This window comes from Leptonychotes weddellii, chromosome 1 (assembly GCF_054177405.1).
Source record: "Leptonychotes weddellii isolate Sample4059 chromosome 1, ASM5417740v2, whole genome shotgun sequence".
NCBI classification, from domain to species: domain Eukaryota; kingdom Metazoa; phylum Chordata; class Mammalia; order Carnivora; family Phocidae; genus Leptonychotes; species Leptonychotes weddellii.
In genome coordinates, this window is record NC_138369.1 from 36,886,125 (window position 1) to 36,903,176 (window position 17,052).

At 35.1% G+C, this 17,052-nt stretch overlaps 1 protein-coding gene across 1 annotated transcript in view; it reads left to right on the forward strand.

Moving 5' to 3' along the window:
• LOC102729818 (contactin-6) overlaps positions 1-17,052 on the forward strand; it is a 679,553-nt gene that overhangs the window by 361,153 nt on the left and 301,348 nt on the right. Inside the window, exon 4 of the mRNA XM_081820967.1 lies at positions 13,032-13,093. The gene's annotated coding sequence lies outside the window, so the exon portion shown is untranslated. The remainder of the gene's footprint in view (positions 1-13,031; positions 13,094-17,052) is intronic.

Below are 17,052 nucleotides of genomic sequence, written 5' to 3' on the forward strand. Positions count from 1 at the left end.
TTTTATGAAAATTGGGATTCATTTTTAGACTTTCTCTCCATTTGGCCATTTGGAAACAGGGTTATGTGTTGGATGGGTTTTCACTTGACTTCACAAAAGGGGCTCAGATAGACTTGCTGAGTGCTTTCATGAATTAGTGGTAAATAGGCAGTTGTGTTAAATGACTGAATGTAGTAAACATAAGGATTAGTGATCCACAGTGACTTGATTCAAAAAGACACCTTAAGAGAAATAGAGTTCACCCTCCCCATCTTGAGTAGTTAGGCTTCTGTCTTTCAGTTGCAAGAAAATGAAACCCAACTCTAACTAACTTAAACAAAAGAGAAATTAATTGACTCATATAGTCAAGGAGGGATATAGGATAATTCATAAAATTGAAAAGAAACAAAAGACTGATGGATTCAAAACTTAGAACCCAGGGTTTAATGGCTTCAGGATTCTTTTTGACCTCTCATTTGTTTCTTTTCATGTCCTGGAGGAGTTTCCTTTTGAACATAAATCAGCAATCACATATCAGCAACTCCATTGGAAAAGCAAGCATGTAGCGTCCCTAAAATCCATGGATTAATACCAAGGAAGGTCTCTGATTTGTCCATCCTTTGGGCCAATCACATTTGTCTGGAGAATAAGTTCTAACAGTTACCAAGTCTTATTGCACATCCCTATACCTAGGGGACTAGTGTCAATTATAGGAATAAGGATAAGAAAGCTAGCTGGACAGGCAGAAGAATAGCTAACACAGTCCAAGGAACTATTTCTTGCTGAAACACCTCTAGAACATCATCAAAGGTTCTCCTCTAGCATCACATTAAAAAACCATTGTGCATGGTAAAGAGATTACTTGAGTGGGGAACAGGAGATCACCCATCCCGTCTCTACTTCTAACCACTTTACGATAGTTAAAAAGCTACTTTGCAGCTCTGGACTTCAGTTACCTCATCCATCGCGTTACGTCAAGCTTGTTATTCTATCAAGTTCATTTTCAGTGAATAGAAATTACTCTGCTGGCAGGCTCCTTCTGTTGTTGGAGAACTCAGATAAAGTTATATTGAGTTGAATTTTGCCTTTTTTACAATGTAGTAAAGAGATTAAGAGCTGATTCTGATGTCGGATAGCCCTGAGTTTGAATTCTGGTGTGTGATATTGTGCAATTTACTCAATTTCTCTCTCAGTTGTCTCATTTGTAAAGTTAGGGTGCATAATTTTCCTAGCTGGTAAGGTTGTTCAAAGGACTTAATTAAAACATGGATGTAAAATATTTAGCAAAGTGCCTAGGACTTACAAGTACTGAATAAATATTAGTCATTGTTGTCATTATTACTGTTTTTCTTTCTTTCTTTATTTTAAAATTTTCGATGACTGATGTCCATTGTGTTCTCAAAAACTATGCAGAATTAAAGAGTCTTTCTTTCATGGGACAGGTTTTTCTTTTTTTTCTGATACCCTTTCTACTTTACCATAGTTTTTTATTGTTTAGTAAATAGGTCCTTAACACTTCCTTACAGGGCACAAAAAATTTCTTTCTAGTTGTCCAAGGTTAGAGATTAACTGCCTTGTCATTTTAACTGTGCTTTGGATAATTTATAACCCAGAGTTATCTCAATATAACAAAATTTTTAAAGGTGGTGGCAAAAGGCACCAGAAGAACATGGACATATGGATTGGATTGTAGGAATGGATAATTGAGCACAGTTCAATTAAATATCTAGATCATATAAAAATACTTATTTGAGGGGCGCCTGGGTGGCTCAGTTGGTTAAGCAACTGCCTTCGGCTCAGGTCATGATCCTGGAGTCCCAGGATCGAGTCCCGCATCGGGCTTCCTGCTCAGCAGGGAGTCTGCTTCTCCCTCTGACCTTCCTCCTTCTCATGCTCTCTGTCTCTCATTCTCTCTCTCAAATAAATAAATAAAATCTTTAAAAAAAAAAAATACTTATTTGAGAACTGACCCAAGTCAGTCACCCATTTCTTGCATGGTGAAACTACTTTTGACAATTAGTTTTCTGGCCTATGTTATTGTCGGGGAGAAGATAATAAAAGGTGAGAAAATAATTGCTATTTTAAATGATGTCCTCAGGACACCAAAACATTCTATCAGTTGGGTCAAAAATTCAGTCAAACCAGTTCAAAATCATGTAGAAAAAGTCTGTTTATGGATTGGGCATTTTCCACTGAGTATGCCAAATATCTTGACTTCTCTCTGCTGGTTTTTTTTTTAAATTTTCTGTTTTGAATTTATATATTTCTATGAATAGTAATTTCTTAAATTAATTTTAACATGGAAATTTAATATGAAAATTCTTATTTCATTATTCTTACAACCTGCGAAGGTAGGTAAGGCATGTATTATAACTATTGCCTTATTTTTAATCAAAGCAACTTACTCAAAGTCACCCAACTAGTAGATGGCAGCAGAGACTTGCACATAGGTATTATAACTCTAAGTGTTCTTATTAATAGAAAACAGTTAATGTATTTGTTCCATTTTTCTAATGTTGCCTGAGGTTCCTTAGATAAATCATCAGCATTAAGATTGCTCATAAATGAATCTGAAGATCCATGGAATTAAGTTGGGACAATTCTAAAATGAAAATTCAAGTGATGACATCCCCTAGAGTTCAATTATCTGAGTTAACTGTTTGTAATAATAGATCTTGGTACACAGCTGGCATAATTCTCTGTTGTGTTTTTCCTCTTTCCATCACCTTTCTGTTTCTATTACAACACCCTTAGGGATATTGCTAATAAATTAATTATTGCAAAAGCATATATAGCCTCAAGGTTCATGTACAGTAACCATTAGCCACAATGTGGTAGAACAGATATGCCATTTCCCTGAAGAAATACCAATCAAGTAGAAGTAAATGATCAATGTTCGGAGGACATGCAAAGGGAAAAAAAAAAAAAGGATATGTGTGCATATCCATTTGGGGTATTTTATTCCATTAAGCATGTTTACTAAAAAAGTACGAACTCATGTAAGAGTTGGAACACAGCTGGTTGGAACCATGACACTACGAAATTGAGAGTTGTTTTACAAACGTATGTTCCAGTTCAGGAGCAGCCTGTCGTAATAACAGCCTCCTTTTAATAGCAGCATCCTAGGCACTTGATCCACAGAGGGAAGTAATTAAATTTAATAGACACAATCCTCATTTTGAGGATACCCTTGATTTAAAGTAGCAGGGAAGCATAATTAAGTCTAATAAAAACTATGGCTCGAGAATGAAGATACACTAGCAAGGAAACACAGACCAAGTCTACACAGTACCAATTACCTAGTCAACCAGGGTTACAAGCTGTGTTTATTTCCAGGGATGAAAGGTGCAGCATAGGAAGTAGTCAATGATATTAGTAATAGCATTGTCTGGTGACAGATGGTAGCTACACTTGTGATGAGCATAGGGTAACATATAAACTTGTCAAATCACTGTGTTATACATCTGAAACTAATGTAACATTATGTGTCAAGTATACTTTAAAAAAGAAGCTCCGAAAAATATATATAACAACTGTTTTTATTTCATATTACTCAATGAAAGCAAAGCTTGAGGGTTGAGATTTATTTATTTATTTAGTTTGAAATACATTCACATTTGGAAGTGAATGAATATAAACCACGATATTAAGATGAGCTTAAGGTTCACACATATCCAAAACAAAGTGAAGAAGTGAAATAATTGGGTATTTCTAAATAAAAGAATATAGTCTGAAATACAGATATTTGAATTAGCAAATGTATAGCCTAAACCATCAGAATAATTACTCTTTGTCCTCCTTTCTAGTCTTACACAGTTTACTCATAGATATATTTGAAATTAAAGGAAATAACTAATTTACAGTTAGATCATAATATAGTATCTGTTGGCCTGTCTGTCATGGATAAAGTCAGCTTGGTGCAGTGGAAAGAGGAGCTGGCCTGGGAGTTGCATTCTCACTTTTAATCTTGCCTCTATTCATTTATGCTTCTATTTGTCTAATATATGTTGAGCTCACAATGTATCAGTTTAGCATGCAGAAAGTCGGGGGGAATAATTAAATGAACAAGATCCATTTCTTAGCATTGAAGAGCTTGTAGAATATTAGGAGAGAGAAACGTCTAAAAATAATTATGACCAAATGTATTTAATATTAGAATGGATTTTTATAGAACATATTGTAAGAGATAAGAATGGAGACATAAATATATCTGAATCATCTGAAAAATTGCTCATGAATGAGTTAATGTTTTCTCTGGGTCTCAAAGGATGATAATAATAAAGATTTATTTATTTATTCAAGAGAGAAAGTGCGCTTGTGGGAGTAGGGGGAGGGTCAGATGGAGAAAATCTTCAGGCAGACTCCCCGTTGAGTGAAGAGCCCCACCCATGGCTCAATCTCACACAGGACTCCATCTCACAACCCATGAGTTCATGACCCATGAGGTCATGACGTTAGCTGAAACCAAGAATTGGTCCCTTAACCAACTGAGCCACCCAGGCGCCCCTCAAAGGATGATAAAATGGCTTCAGAGGTGAAGAAAGCCATATGTACAAGCGTATGAGTAAGGACCTAATAGGTTTCTTCGAGATTTCAGGGTATATGGAGAATAGATGGTAAAATGGGAATGTAGGCAAAAGCTCTGGTTGTTCAGAGCAGATGGGACTTGAGGTGTAAAAGAAAAAATGAGACTAGAGAGTGGGCAACCTTATAGGATATGTTCAAGAGTTTGACTTTGCTCCTTAGAAAATAACCCTTTAAACCAAGGAGTTATTCATGTTCTATCTGTATTCTTACCTAAACTGCATAATCTTTTTTTTTTTTTTTTTCCTATCCGGTATACAGTACACTGTGTTGAGTGAATATGAATGAGAAAATAATTGGTCACAATATGTCTTCAATTTTATGTCATAGTTTTTAATTTATGACCTTAAGAGGATTTAAAGGATTATAACTTTAATAAATTTGTCATCCAGTGGCATTCCTGGAATACTTTTATACTCAGATAAAACACTAGAAATATCAGGATACAGAAATGGTACACACGTTAAAAACCAGTAATGTAAGCAGCTCTTCCTTCAGAAAAGCTGGAGCAGAGCATGCATAGTTTAAGAGAAGGCTATTTATTGGGAAGAAATAATGGAAGGAAATATTAAAGGGAATGTAATCTCTACCAATGAATTCCAGAAAACCAGATGGTAGGGAACTAGGAGAAAATGGACTGTGTGCCATCATCATTAGGGGAGGAGTGATTTTGCACGAGTTATCATGAATAGAAAAGATCATGGATACTGGGCAGGCAAAAGAAAATGTTTCTCCCCAATAATGTTTGTCTTATTTTTAAAATGATTTCTAAGGCCTTTTTGTGTTGTAAAAATTCTAGAAATAGTTAGATTATGATTTGCTGTTTCACTGTTTTTTTCAGGTATACTTTATTTTCTTTAACATAGAGCCCTGCCTTTTGTAAATAGAATCTCAGAACTAAAGGAAGATGGCTTTCATCTCAAAGTTAAATGGAAAAAAAAATAGTGAAAATATATATTTTTTTTCTAAAGAAGAGGTCTTGATCGTATTTAAAGTAGTTCTATAAGTAGGCATTCTGCAATGCACCACACACTTTAGGGAAAGAGCAAGGTTCAGTTCTATAGCTCATTTAAAGCTATCTTTCTGGAGCTGAGATGGCCCCAGAGAGATTTATTTTCATGGATTTATAAGCTCAGAAACTGCAGCTTGAACATGGGCTAGCTGTGAGATGTTTAATTACTGATTTTGGTCATTGTAGCAACGATGTTAGGCCTTTCGTTAAAGACAACGACGGTGTTATCAAAAACTGTAAAGCTTTATTAAAATTATCTTTGAGGATAACCTCTTTTAGGAAGCATTGTTTTTAATTAGACCCTGGGTTTGAAAGCAAGAAAGGTCAATGAAAAAAAAAATTTTTTAATCATACCCAGCTACTCAGCTACTCCTTTACAAAACTCAATTACTTCCATCCAGCGCAGCATAAGAAACATTTGGTAATTGATTAAAACAATTCTTAAAGCAAATTATAGCCCTGTCAGAAAACAAGAAATCAGAATGTCAAAACACAAGGACATTTCTATGCAAAATGTCTTGCAAGTGTCTTTGACAATTTCTATCTGCTTGTTATATTAGTTTCATTAATTCGGTCCACATCAAGAAGAAAAAAAAATAAAGTACTTCCATACATTTGCTATTTGAAATAAAAATCCTCAAATGAATAATATTCCCAAAGATAACTAAAGTAGTCATGTGGGGAAGTTTTATGCTTTAATTTTATCCAAGCTTACTCAGCACTGTAAAAATCTATGTACAGGTTTATAGCTGTAGAGACCCCAAAATAACTGCCTTTTCTTTTGGCAGTAAAGCTGCATCTATAAAATTTCAGCCACTACTAATATGTAAATGCCTTTAGACATAGATTTTATTTATTGCTTTCTGGGGAGAGCCAAACATAACAATATGTTATTTGTAATATATTCGGTATATGCTTTAAAAAGTTAACTTATAAGCTACATAGATCTGATCCATGAATCCTAAAATACGTTGTTATTTTCACTTCAGTTAAATGTTGTTTATACTTTGTTTATAGAAGATTACAGATTGTTCTTCTCTTCTAAAGCTAAAGAGAAACTCAAAATACATATTGCAGAAAGATGAAACCGTAGGTTATTAGTGAATTAAGGTTAGAAGAAATCTGGCTTCTTGTTAATAGCTTTCCTGTCCCATATCAAATGAAAGCACTGGAATCTTGTATTCAGCCTTACAAAGCCTGTTAACTGACTCCATGCTTTGCACATATAAGAATCCTCATTTCAGTGAAGGAAAGCCTTGAGTATAGTAGTATCACAACACATTTGTTGAAGTACAGTTGATCCCTGAACAACATGGATGTTACGGGCACCCTCTTCCCCCTACACAGTCAAAAAACTGTATATAACTTTTTCCTCCCCCCCCAAAACTAGTAATAGCTTACTTGGATCTGAAGCTTTACTGATAACATAAACAGTAGATTAACACATACTTTTTAATGTTATATGTCTTATGTACTGTATTTTTACCATAAGCTAGAGAAAATGTTATTAGGAAAATCATAAGGAAGAGAAAATACATTCATAGCACTGTGCTGTATTTTTATTCTTAAAATCCACATATAAGTGGACTTGCATAGTTCAAACCTGTGTTATTCAAGGATCAATTGTATATTGAAATAAAGAGACATGAGAGTCATCAGTCAACAAGTGTTTATTGAGCCCCTTAGAACTGTTTGACAAATAACTATATACTCAATGTTCACAGATTTTATGAGATTAGGTCTTACCTGAATTAGAGAAAGAATTTGGAAGGCAGCTATGCTCACCACTATACCACCAACGCAGAGAAAGAATTTGGATCATGGAGTTTTATTATTATACCTACCATATTGGCAAGTATAATGTGCAAGTGAGATTCCTTTTAAATAATAAAACCTTAACTGAGAAGGCTTAAAGGATAGAGTCATGATGATGGATATAGACTGACAGACAAACAGACCTTTTGGCTCAAGAAATAAAATTTTAGAGGGAGTTTGGCTTTGATTCAGGAACTCATATGATGTAACCTGGATTTTTTTTTTCCCTTTCTCATACACATAGATCACATAGACGCACATACACACACACACACACTTTTGTCTTCTTTGGTGTTGACTTCATTCCCCAATAGCTCACTCACTCTATATAGTTGACCCCCCAAATTACAGGCTTACATGTTTTTATCTTAGCCAGTGTCCCTAGTGAAAGAGATCATCTCTGTTTTGAATACTTACAAAATGATCCCAGAATTGAGATACTTTCTTTTAACTCACTTATTCTCTCTAACTGTGGCCCATGGAGATGAATTGGGCTGAAACATCAGTGCACTGATTCCAGAGGAAGGGTGAAAAACTGTTAACACAAGCCAATGCAGCCAATGTCCATAGATACTAAGAAACACAGTAGGGAAAAAAATAAAAGGAAAATTATACAGTATGACATTATGCCTGGCTTATGGACTTCCTTACCATCCTGTAACTTCAATTTTGATGTCTATGAAACTCACACAATTTTTTAAAAAATTTTATTATGTTATGTTAGTCACCATACAGTACATCATTAGATTCCAATGTGGTGATCCATGATCCATTGTTTTCGTATAACAACCAGTGCTCCATGCAGTACATGCCCTCCTTAATACCCATCACCGGGCTAACCAACCCCCCCTCCCCCCTCCCCTCTAAAATCCTGCTTGTTTCTCAGAGTCAACAGTCTCTCATGGTTCATCTCTCCCTACGATTTCCACCCCCTTCATTTTTCTCCTCCTTCTCATAATATCCTCCATGCTATTCCTTATGTTCCACCAATAAGTGAAACCATATGATAATTGACTTTCTCTGCTTGACTTATTTCACTTAGCATAATCTCCTCCAGTCCCATCCATGTTGATGTAAAAGTTGGGTATTCATCCTTTCTGATGGTGAAACTCACACAATTTTTTAAAAGATATTTATTTATTTAAGAGAGAGAGCAGCGGAAGGGGCAGAGGGAGAGGGAGAGAGACAACGTCAGGCAGACTCCCCACTGAGCAGGGGGCCCAATGCGGGGCTCGATCCCAAGACCCTGAGATCATGATTGAGCTGAAACCAAAAGTCAGATGCTTAACCAACTTAGCCACCCAGGCATTCCAGCCATATACAGTTCATTAGTGGTCACTTGACTCCAGCATCCTCATCAGAATTCCTGTCTCAGACAGTAGAAGGAGGCAGGGTTTATGGTTTAGGCTGGGGTACTCAAGACTAGGTTTGGCATGAAGGAATGAAGGTAGCTTAGTGCTGTAGGTTTGGAACAATGTGAAGCTAAACATTCTCAAAATTCTAGACCCACATTGCTAACTCTCTGCCACAGAACTCTTCCTACTTCTCAGGATGCTGAATTCACCTATTCTAAAACTTAGTGCATTCAGTGTGTTCCAAGCTGAACTGACTCTCTTTCCTACCAAGTCAGTTACCTTCCAATTTTCTATTCAGATCTTTATGGTTACTGCTTGGGAGCCTCCCCATAATGTCTTCCTCAAAATACTCCTTTTCAAAAAAATTTTTTGTTTAATTTAAAATTTGACTAGATAATGAGTTTACTTGTAACTGTGAAAAGTATCCCCATCTCTATATCCTAGTTCCCTAGATCCTAGTGTAGGCAAATAGTGCTTTCTTGTATGCTAACCCAATAAAGATAGAACATACATACACAAGAATGCATGTTTTTGTTAGCCTAAGATAAATTCTATTTTGGGTCCTACCTTAAATACTTTACAATATCTTCAAGAATAATTTCACGTTCCCTTAAAAAATAAAATTTTAAATGGATGCATAATGATATAGTATACATGTAACATATATATGTAACCAGTGATGAGCACATATTTACAACACTTTTGTTATTGTAAACAATACTGTAATGAATAACATTGTGCATGTGTCGTATGTCTTTTTCTTATTGAGTTTTAAGACTACTTATATTAGATTCTTATCTATAAATACTCAATGTTTTTATCCAAGTATGTAATTTGCTTTTGAATTTTTCTTGGTCACACAGAATTTATTTTTATGTAGCTAAATGTATCAGTTTTTCTTTTATGGATTTTGTATTTGATATCATAATTAGAAAGGTTTTTCCCACTCTAAGATTATTGAGAAACAAAGTACAACTAAACTCCTGTGTTGTCTAATACTTTCATGAAAAATCTCATAGTAATGCTTCGATTCTTATATTAGAATTATCTCATTCTCCCTTTCCTCTGTTCCCTGATAGATTATAAACTACATTTTTATAGCCTCACAACATTTGTTGCCTTGTCCCTAGCACTCACTGAATAAATTTTTGTTCAATGGGAATAAATTGCAAACATTGCCCTTTTCAGATATCTACAGGAACATATCTAATGTAAGTATGAAACTATTTTATGCATATTTAATTAACTGATTTTCTTTATAAAATCATTTTTAGGTGAAAATTAATACTTGAATATAGAACTCCTCTATTAATGACTGTGAAAGATTTTTTTTTAAATACTAGATAGTCACACTGACCTACTTTCAAATGGAATAAAAGGATGAATAGTTTGAAAAGAAAGGAAAGGATTCTTAGAGGAGAGTATGGTTTTGATTTCAGATAAACATAGTTCTGAGTCTTGGTTCTACATATTGAAGCTGTATAAACCAGGGCCAGCTTCCATGCAATGTGCAGTTTGTGAAACTAAGAATCAGTTTCCTCATCCATGCAATGGGTTTAACAGCATTTACCCCATTTAGTTGCTGTGAGGAATAAATGAGGGGATGTAAGTAAGCCATTGATTTCTTAAAATTGAAATGATATGCTAATGTGCATCATTAGCTAGACTGAAACTCCTTCGTGATATTGGATACATACTTTATTTCACAAGACAACCACAAAGTGTCAGATAATTGCCATTGCATAGTGTTTAGGGGATCACTGTAACCCACACATTGAGGGTGAAGCCATTACAGAGTTTGAAATAAGTTGTGAAGCAACATGTATCCCAAAACAGATAAATTGTGAAAATCCCAATTGAATATTATGAATTTTTGTCAATCCTCAAGAAAAAAAGTTGATACTCTACACTTTCATGGGCAAAGTAGGAGATTTAAGGAGGTGACTAGAATACTACTAATTCTTTTGTTTGAACTTAATTTGCCCTCTAAAAGTGTTTTGGCAGAATTTTGGCCTCATTCTCACTGTACCCAAACACATGTACCTACCAGGCTACTACAAGGGAACAGTAGACATGTTTTGCTTTATTAAATTGAGAGAACCATGGGTGCCTGGGTGGCTCAGTTGGTTAAGCAACTGCCTTCAGCTCAGGTCGTGATCCTGCAGTCCCAGGATCGAGTCCCACATCGGGCTCCCCGCTCAGTGGGGAGTCTGCTTCTCCCTCTGACCCTCTCCCCTCTCATGCTCTGTCTCATTCTCTCTCTCAAATAAATAAATAAAATCTTTAAAAAAAAATAAAAATAAATTGAGAGAACCAGCTAAACTTGACGAATCAGGCCAAAACCTCATAATCCAGGCCATATGCATAATTAATCCATAATCCAATTATCCCTCTATTTTATCAAATTAGTTAAGAATTGCAGACTGTTTACTTCTGGTAACTTTTGGTAATAGTTTGTGCACATACTCACTGTCTTACCTTGAACAAGGTAAGGAGATCCAGGGAATCTTATTTCTTGAGATCCTACTTGAAATCCCTTTGGTAAATATTGCCTTCCAACTCCTGTTTACTTACAAATGAAACAAAACAAAACCCAGAAGCTTTGCAATGTTATTCCTTTCAGAGCTCACCTTTCTGGTGGAAATAATTAGTTACTGAGGAATAAGCAGCCCCTCACCTAGGAGACAGGTGAATTAAAAGGCTAAGATGTTTGCTGGCATTTCAGGAGCAGCATAAATGCAAGAACTAGACACACAAGGAGAAAGCCATTCCTTAAATTCAGAAAGGACACTAGGCCCCAGCATCAATAAACAACTCAATTTAATATAATCACAGGGAGAAGGAAAGTTAAAGTCACGGTGTTTGTGTGTGTATTTATCTGCAGGTTGTGTAACATTAAAGGAGAGGGGCATATATAATATACTTTTTAATTCAAAATTTAAGTGTGTGTTCCTGTTGTTTTTTTTCCTTCACTGTGTAAGTTTCTGATTAATATTCTAGCAGTTTCAGTTCAGGCTTTGGAATTTGTTGAGAAAAGCCAGGAACTATATGCTGTAGGGTCAAAATGGCTGATGAATTCACTTCATGCTTTCACTGGGGTAACTAATGTGGCCATCATAACTAAGGGTTGGAATGTGTGGGGGAGGTTTTGACTCTCAAGTCATAAATCTCAGCAGTAGAAATAATCAAATGGGTGAGTTCTGTTTCCAGGGCATATCTGTATGTGCCCTCTGCCCAGTTTCCAAGTATAATGTATACCTTGGGTTTTCAAAGTCAGGCATAAAATCCATAATTTAGGACACAAGCAGTGACGCTGATCATTACTGAATGAGGTGCTTCACTCTGTATCATACAGAAATATCAGAGAATACGTCTTTCTGTTTAACTGACACAGCATTGATTCTGTTTGGTTCTTCCATATGTCTAGGCCACTGGTTCCTGACTAGGTGTGAATTTGCTGCCCCCTTCATCCCCAGGGGACATCTGGCAATATTTGGAGACACTTTTGATTGTCGCACCTGGTATCTAATAAGTGGAGACCAGGAACGTGCCCTTACCACTCAAATGTCAACAGTATGAGGTTCAGAAATCCTGGGCCATCATTTGGGTTGAGTGCAAATTCAGATAAAATTTTAACTAAGCTTCTTGAAATAAAAACTTGGTAAAGGAAAAGCACCAATTTATTTTGAGGATACTGAGATTTTGTTACATAAAAACATGTGGGCATGGAGTTTCTACTAGATTTAGTTTTAATTCTTTTCTGGCAAGTGGGTTTTCCAATGGGAAGGAGAATACCACTGATCTCCTCTGGGGGGCAAAAAAACTTAGTAGGTTGTTTGCATTGTAGTCACTCAATTGTGAATAATCTGTACTTTTCCATCTCCTAAAAAATGCCTTTATTTTTCTTCTTTAAAATTAAAGTGGCTTTTGCCTATGCAAAACTTACCTTGAGCAAGTTCTACATATGAAACACGGATTAAAAAAAAAAGATTAATCTTGGCTTACTGTTTGCTTTAGAGTAAGAATTTATAGTTTTATCAAAGTCAGTGAAAGAAAGATTCCTGTAAAAATACAAATGGTAGTACCTTTACATAGTGTGATTTTTCCCACTTTAGGAGACTCATAAATATTAATTTAAAAATTAAAAGAATTAAAATCAATTAATCAGTTGTTCACTTTCATAAAACAATCTGTTATTTTCTAACAAAAATTGCTGCTCATCTTCCTCTGAGTAGATACAGTTGTTAAAGTGCATGTTTTACATCATTGTTGTGTCTGTTGAACAGGTCCCACAGAAGTGCTTTTCATCTCTACACTGTTATCATTCTTGGAAGAAATACTGCCAAAGGTAAGACTTTCTGTTTTCTTATCAATCTAAGTTTTTAGGGGTGTTAATCCAACTGAACAGGTTTATATACAATGCAGCATTACATGAGGAGTATGTTGAATATATACTGAAAATCAAAAGAAAAAAAAAGACACCATCAAATATTAATCACACATAAAGCCCTAGCATTCATTCTCAAAATTTCTGCAAAACTCACATTTCATTAACCTATTTGTTCATTCATTTTATCATCAGTTATATATCTGGTACCTACCAGAATTTAGTGCCTGTGAGATGTATTCTAGCACCCAAGCCCTAGGGTATGGTGATATGGCTTTTAAGCCCTTCTTTCCCTAAGCTTAAAGCGGAGGGATAAAGAGGAAGAACCACACTGACTGCTCATAGCAGAGCTATGATTAACTAGAATTTAAATCGAAACTTGATACAAAAAAAATAATAATAATAAAATAAATAAATAAAATGCCATGTCTTTCCAGATTTTTTCTTATGGTTGATTTCTAATTTCATAGCATTGTGGCCAGAAACTGTATGTAGTATGATTTCAATCTTTTTTGCATTTCTTGAGGTCTGTTTTGTGATCTAACCTGTGATCTGTTATGGAGAATGCTCTGTGTGCACTTGAAAAGAATGTGTATTCTGCTGTTTTAGGAAATATCTATAGGTCCAAAAAAAAAAAAAAAAGGAAGTGCACAGAATCAATGACAACTAACTGTGCAAGGATGAGTAAGTGTGGGACAGCCTCTTAGAGAAAATAACATAGGAAAACAACCTTTGAAGATAGGAAAAAGAAAAATGACAAAGGAGCAGATAACTTCTCGGATGTCCATGGAAACTTGAACTTTACTTCATGTTATAATGCTTTTCACTTATTATACCCTTGTATTAATAAAGTCATTTGGAGACTAATGGGGGAAAGATTCATTCATGATGGAACCCAGAAGCCAGACTAGAATACATACAATAAGATATTTTAAAATAACCATTACCTAAAACTATATCAATGATATAACCTGCAGAATGGCATTTTCTATTTTCTACTGATGTAGTCTACCTTTTGACCAGTTTCTAGATTTAGAGAGTAAGCCCGTAATCCATCACCTGCATAGTCTTGGTGAATTCACAAGTTCATTCTGAGTCTCAGTTTTGTCATTCTTAAATTGGACATAATAATACCTACCTTTAGAATTTTGTTCTCATAATTTAAAATTACAGAGCTTTAATTCATAGCACATAGTAATTTAATTTTTCTCTAAACTGCAAAAATTGGTCATCACCCTTGAAAAACACTTTTAAGAGAAAGTTTGCTTTTCTAAGATAAATGATAAATATACATATATGTAATGTGTATATTCTGTGTGAAAAGCATTATAAAATGACTTATTTTTGTGAAAGGAAAATAATTTTAAATGACAATTTTATGAAATGGACTGGCAAACCTGCATGAGGTTTTATTATTATAGCATAGAAATAAAATACTTTAATATTAAATTGTTAAGCACTTTAAAAATGAAAGATGAGTAATAAGCAAAAAATCAATGTGATATTTACATGACATTATATGATGTGGGAAACAATCAGTTCATACTTAAATTGTAAGGTGTTGCAATAGGCTGAATAATGGGCCCCCCAAAATGTCCATGTCGTAATCCCCAGAACCTGTCAGTATGTTGGCTTGTGTGATAAAAGGGACTTTCAGATGTGATTAAAGAATCTTGAGATGGATGAGAAGATTTTCCTATATTATCTGGGTGAACCAAATGTAACCAAGGGTCCTCTTAAGGACAAGTGTCCTTATAAGAGGGAGGCAGGACGATCAGCGCTGGCAGTAAGAGGTGTGACCATGAAAACAAGAAGCTGGGGAAAGAAGACAAGGCAAGGGCCAAGAGTCAAGGAATGCAAGAAGCTGAAAAAGACAAAGAAATGGGTTCTTTCTCAAAGCTTCCAGAGGAAATGCAGCCTTCCCAACAAAACTTGATTTAGGACTTTTCGCCTCCAGAACTGTAAGTTAATAAATTCAGGTTATTTTAAACCATGCAGTTTGTGGCAATTTGTTATGGCAGCAATGGAAAACTAATAGAGGTCTAAAAATACCCAGGTATATTTACATAAAAGAAGAAGACTGAAAATGACTAATAGAATAATTGAATTAAAAGTCAAGGAATACAGGGGCACCTGGGTGGCTCTGTCAGTTAAACCTCCAACTCTTCATTTTGGCTCAGGTCCTGATCTCAGGTTGTGGAATCGAGCCCCAGGTCAGGCTCTGTGCTCAGCAGGATGTCCGCTTGACATTCTCTCTCTCCTCTTCCTCCCCCTCAGTCCCTCCCCCACATCTAGATTAAATAAAAATCTTTTTTTAAAAAAGTCAAAGAACGTGAAAAGCCAAAATGTATTATATATTTCTATTTTTCACTGCAAAAGTAATGCACTTACTTTTTTATACATACAGAATTACTATATAAATCTCAAACTGTGTTTAATTCATTTGACTGCAGTATGAAATGAGACTAGAGTAATGGGTATACAAATAATCTGAGACATTTGTAATACAATATGGAAACATCGTAGAGATACTTTATTCCTCAGCTAGAAGCTTCTTTGTCATTTTATCAAAGTCTTTCTTCCCAGGTCAAATTTTCAGATCATTCATAAGTTAACTCTTTATTTTATATGTTTGTTTATTATTTTGGAATTAATTGTAGATGTTAATGTCTTTATGGTTAGCATGGTAAGTAAGCCTTAGAAAAACCTCAATCTGTTTGCCATATCATAGCAAAACTGGTTTCGCCGTAGAGCAAATTTCTCTTTGTGTAGTTTGTATTTCTCTACTAAGGCAATTTTGCTTTAAACTACTTACCAGAAATTGGTGTCTATCTTATTGTATATAATTAGAGAAAGAATATCTGTTAGAATTTCCTAAAACTTGTATCATTTTCTCCCTATGGTTGAGAATGCCCTCTTGTTTGATTCTACTACATGGAAATGGAACTTGTGGTTGAAATGGTACCTCAGAAGGAAACAATGCATGACAACGGAGGTTGGTCAAAGGGAAAAACAACTGCTGGAAAATCTCCATCTTATTCAATGTCCACAATGCTGATTGCTTTGGGGAAGAGATAAATTTGTGTTGGCTTAGGGGAAAATCAGTGTGTGGACCCTGCTGCTTTAGGGGGAATTTTGTTGCATTTTTAATTCCCTGACCTGGGTTGCTCCAATCAAACAAAATTTTATTCTTTTCACTTGTGCTCCAGATGGAAGAAAATGTAAACAGCTGTCCAAGTGGTAATGGAGCCTTTTCTTCCACATTCTTGCATGTCATTATGTTAGAGATTTACTTTTTCAGCAAATTGAAACCTCTAAAACCTAGTAATCAAATTTTCCCCCTCTCCCTTGCTTTGTATTCCAACTATCATCAATTGCTTACTTTCTGAAATAGTTTTCCAAAGAGGAAGCTATGATGAGTATGCATGGTCATTATCATATTTACTCTTGTCAGTACCATATAGCATTATGTTGTTTACAATAATTAGCTGCTGGAAGCAATCCTGTAAACACAACAGTGTGACAGTCTGCACATAGAAAAGCAAATCGCAGTTAGCGGAGCCAATGGGTATATGCTAATTTGGCTACTATGCTGAGGCTCTTGGGTATGTCTACAACGGAAAGGTCTAAAAGAAACCACTTATTCAATGCTTTTTAAGATGATGGATAAATGTGAAAAAATAAGATATGAGGGAATTTGGAAGTTTTAATAAAACCAATGGGAGATGGGTCTTTTTTTTTAAGTTGATGAACTAAGTAAGTTCCCTTGAGAAGCAATACAATGAAATTGTATAATTAATGTATGTATATTATGCAAATTTAATTTTATGCATGGGATATGCCCCTATTTCCTCAAATTAAATAGGCAGTGGATGTAGTCACACCAAAAATAACCAATGCAAACTATCAAAATTTATGGA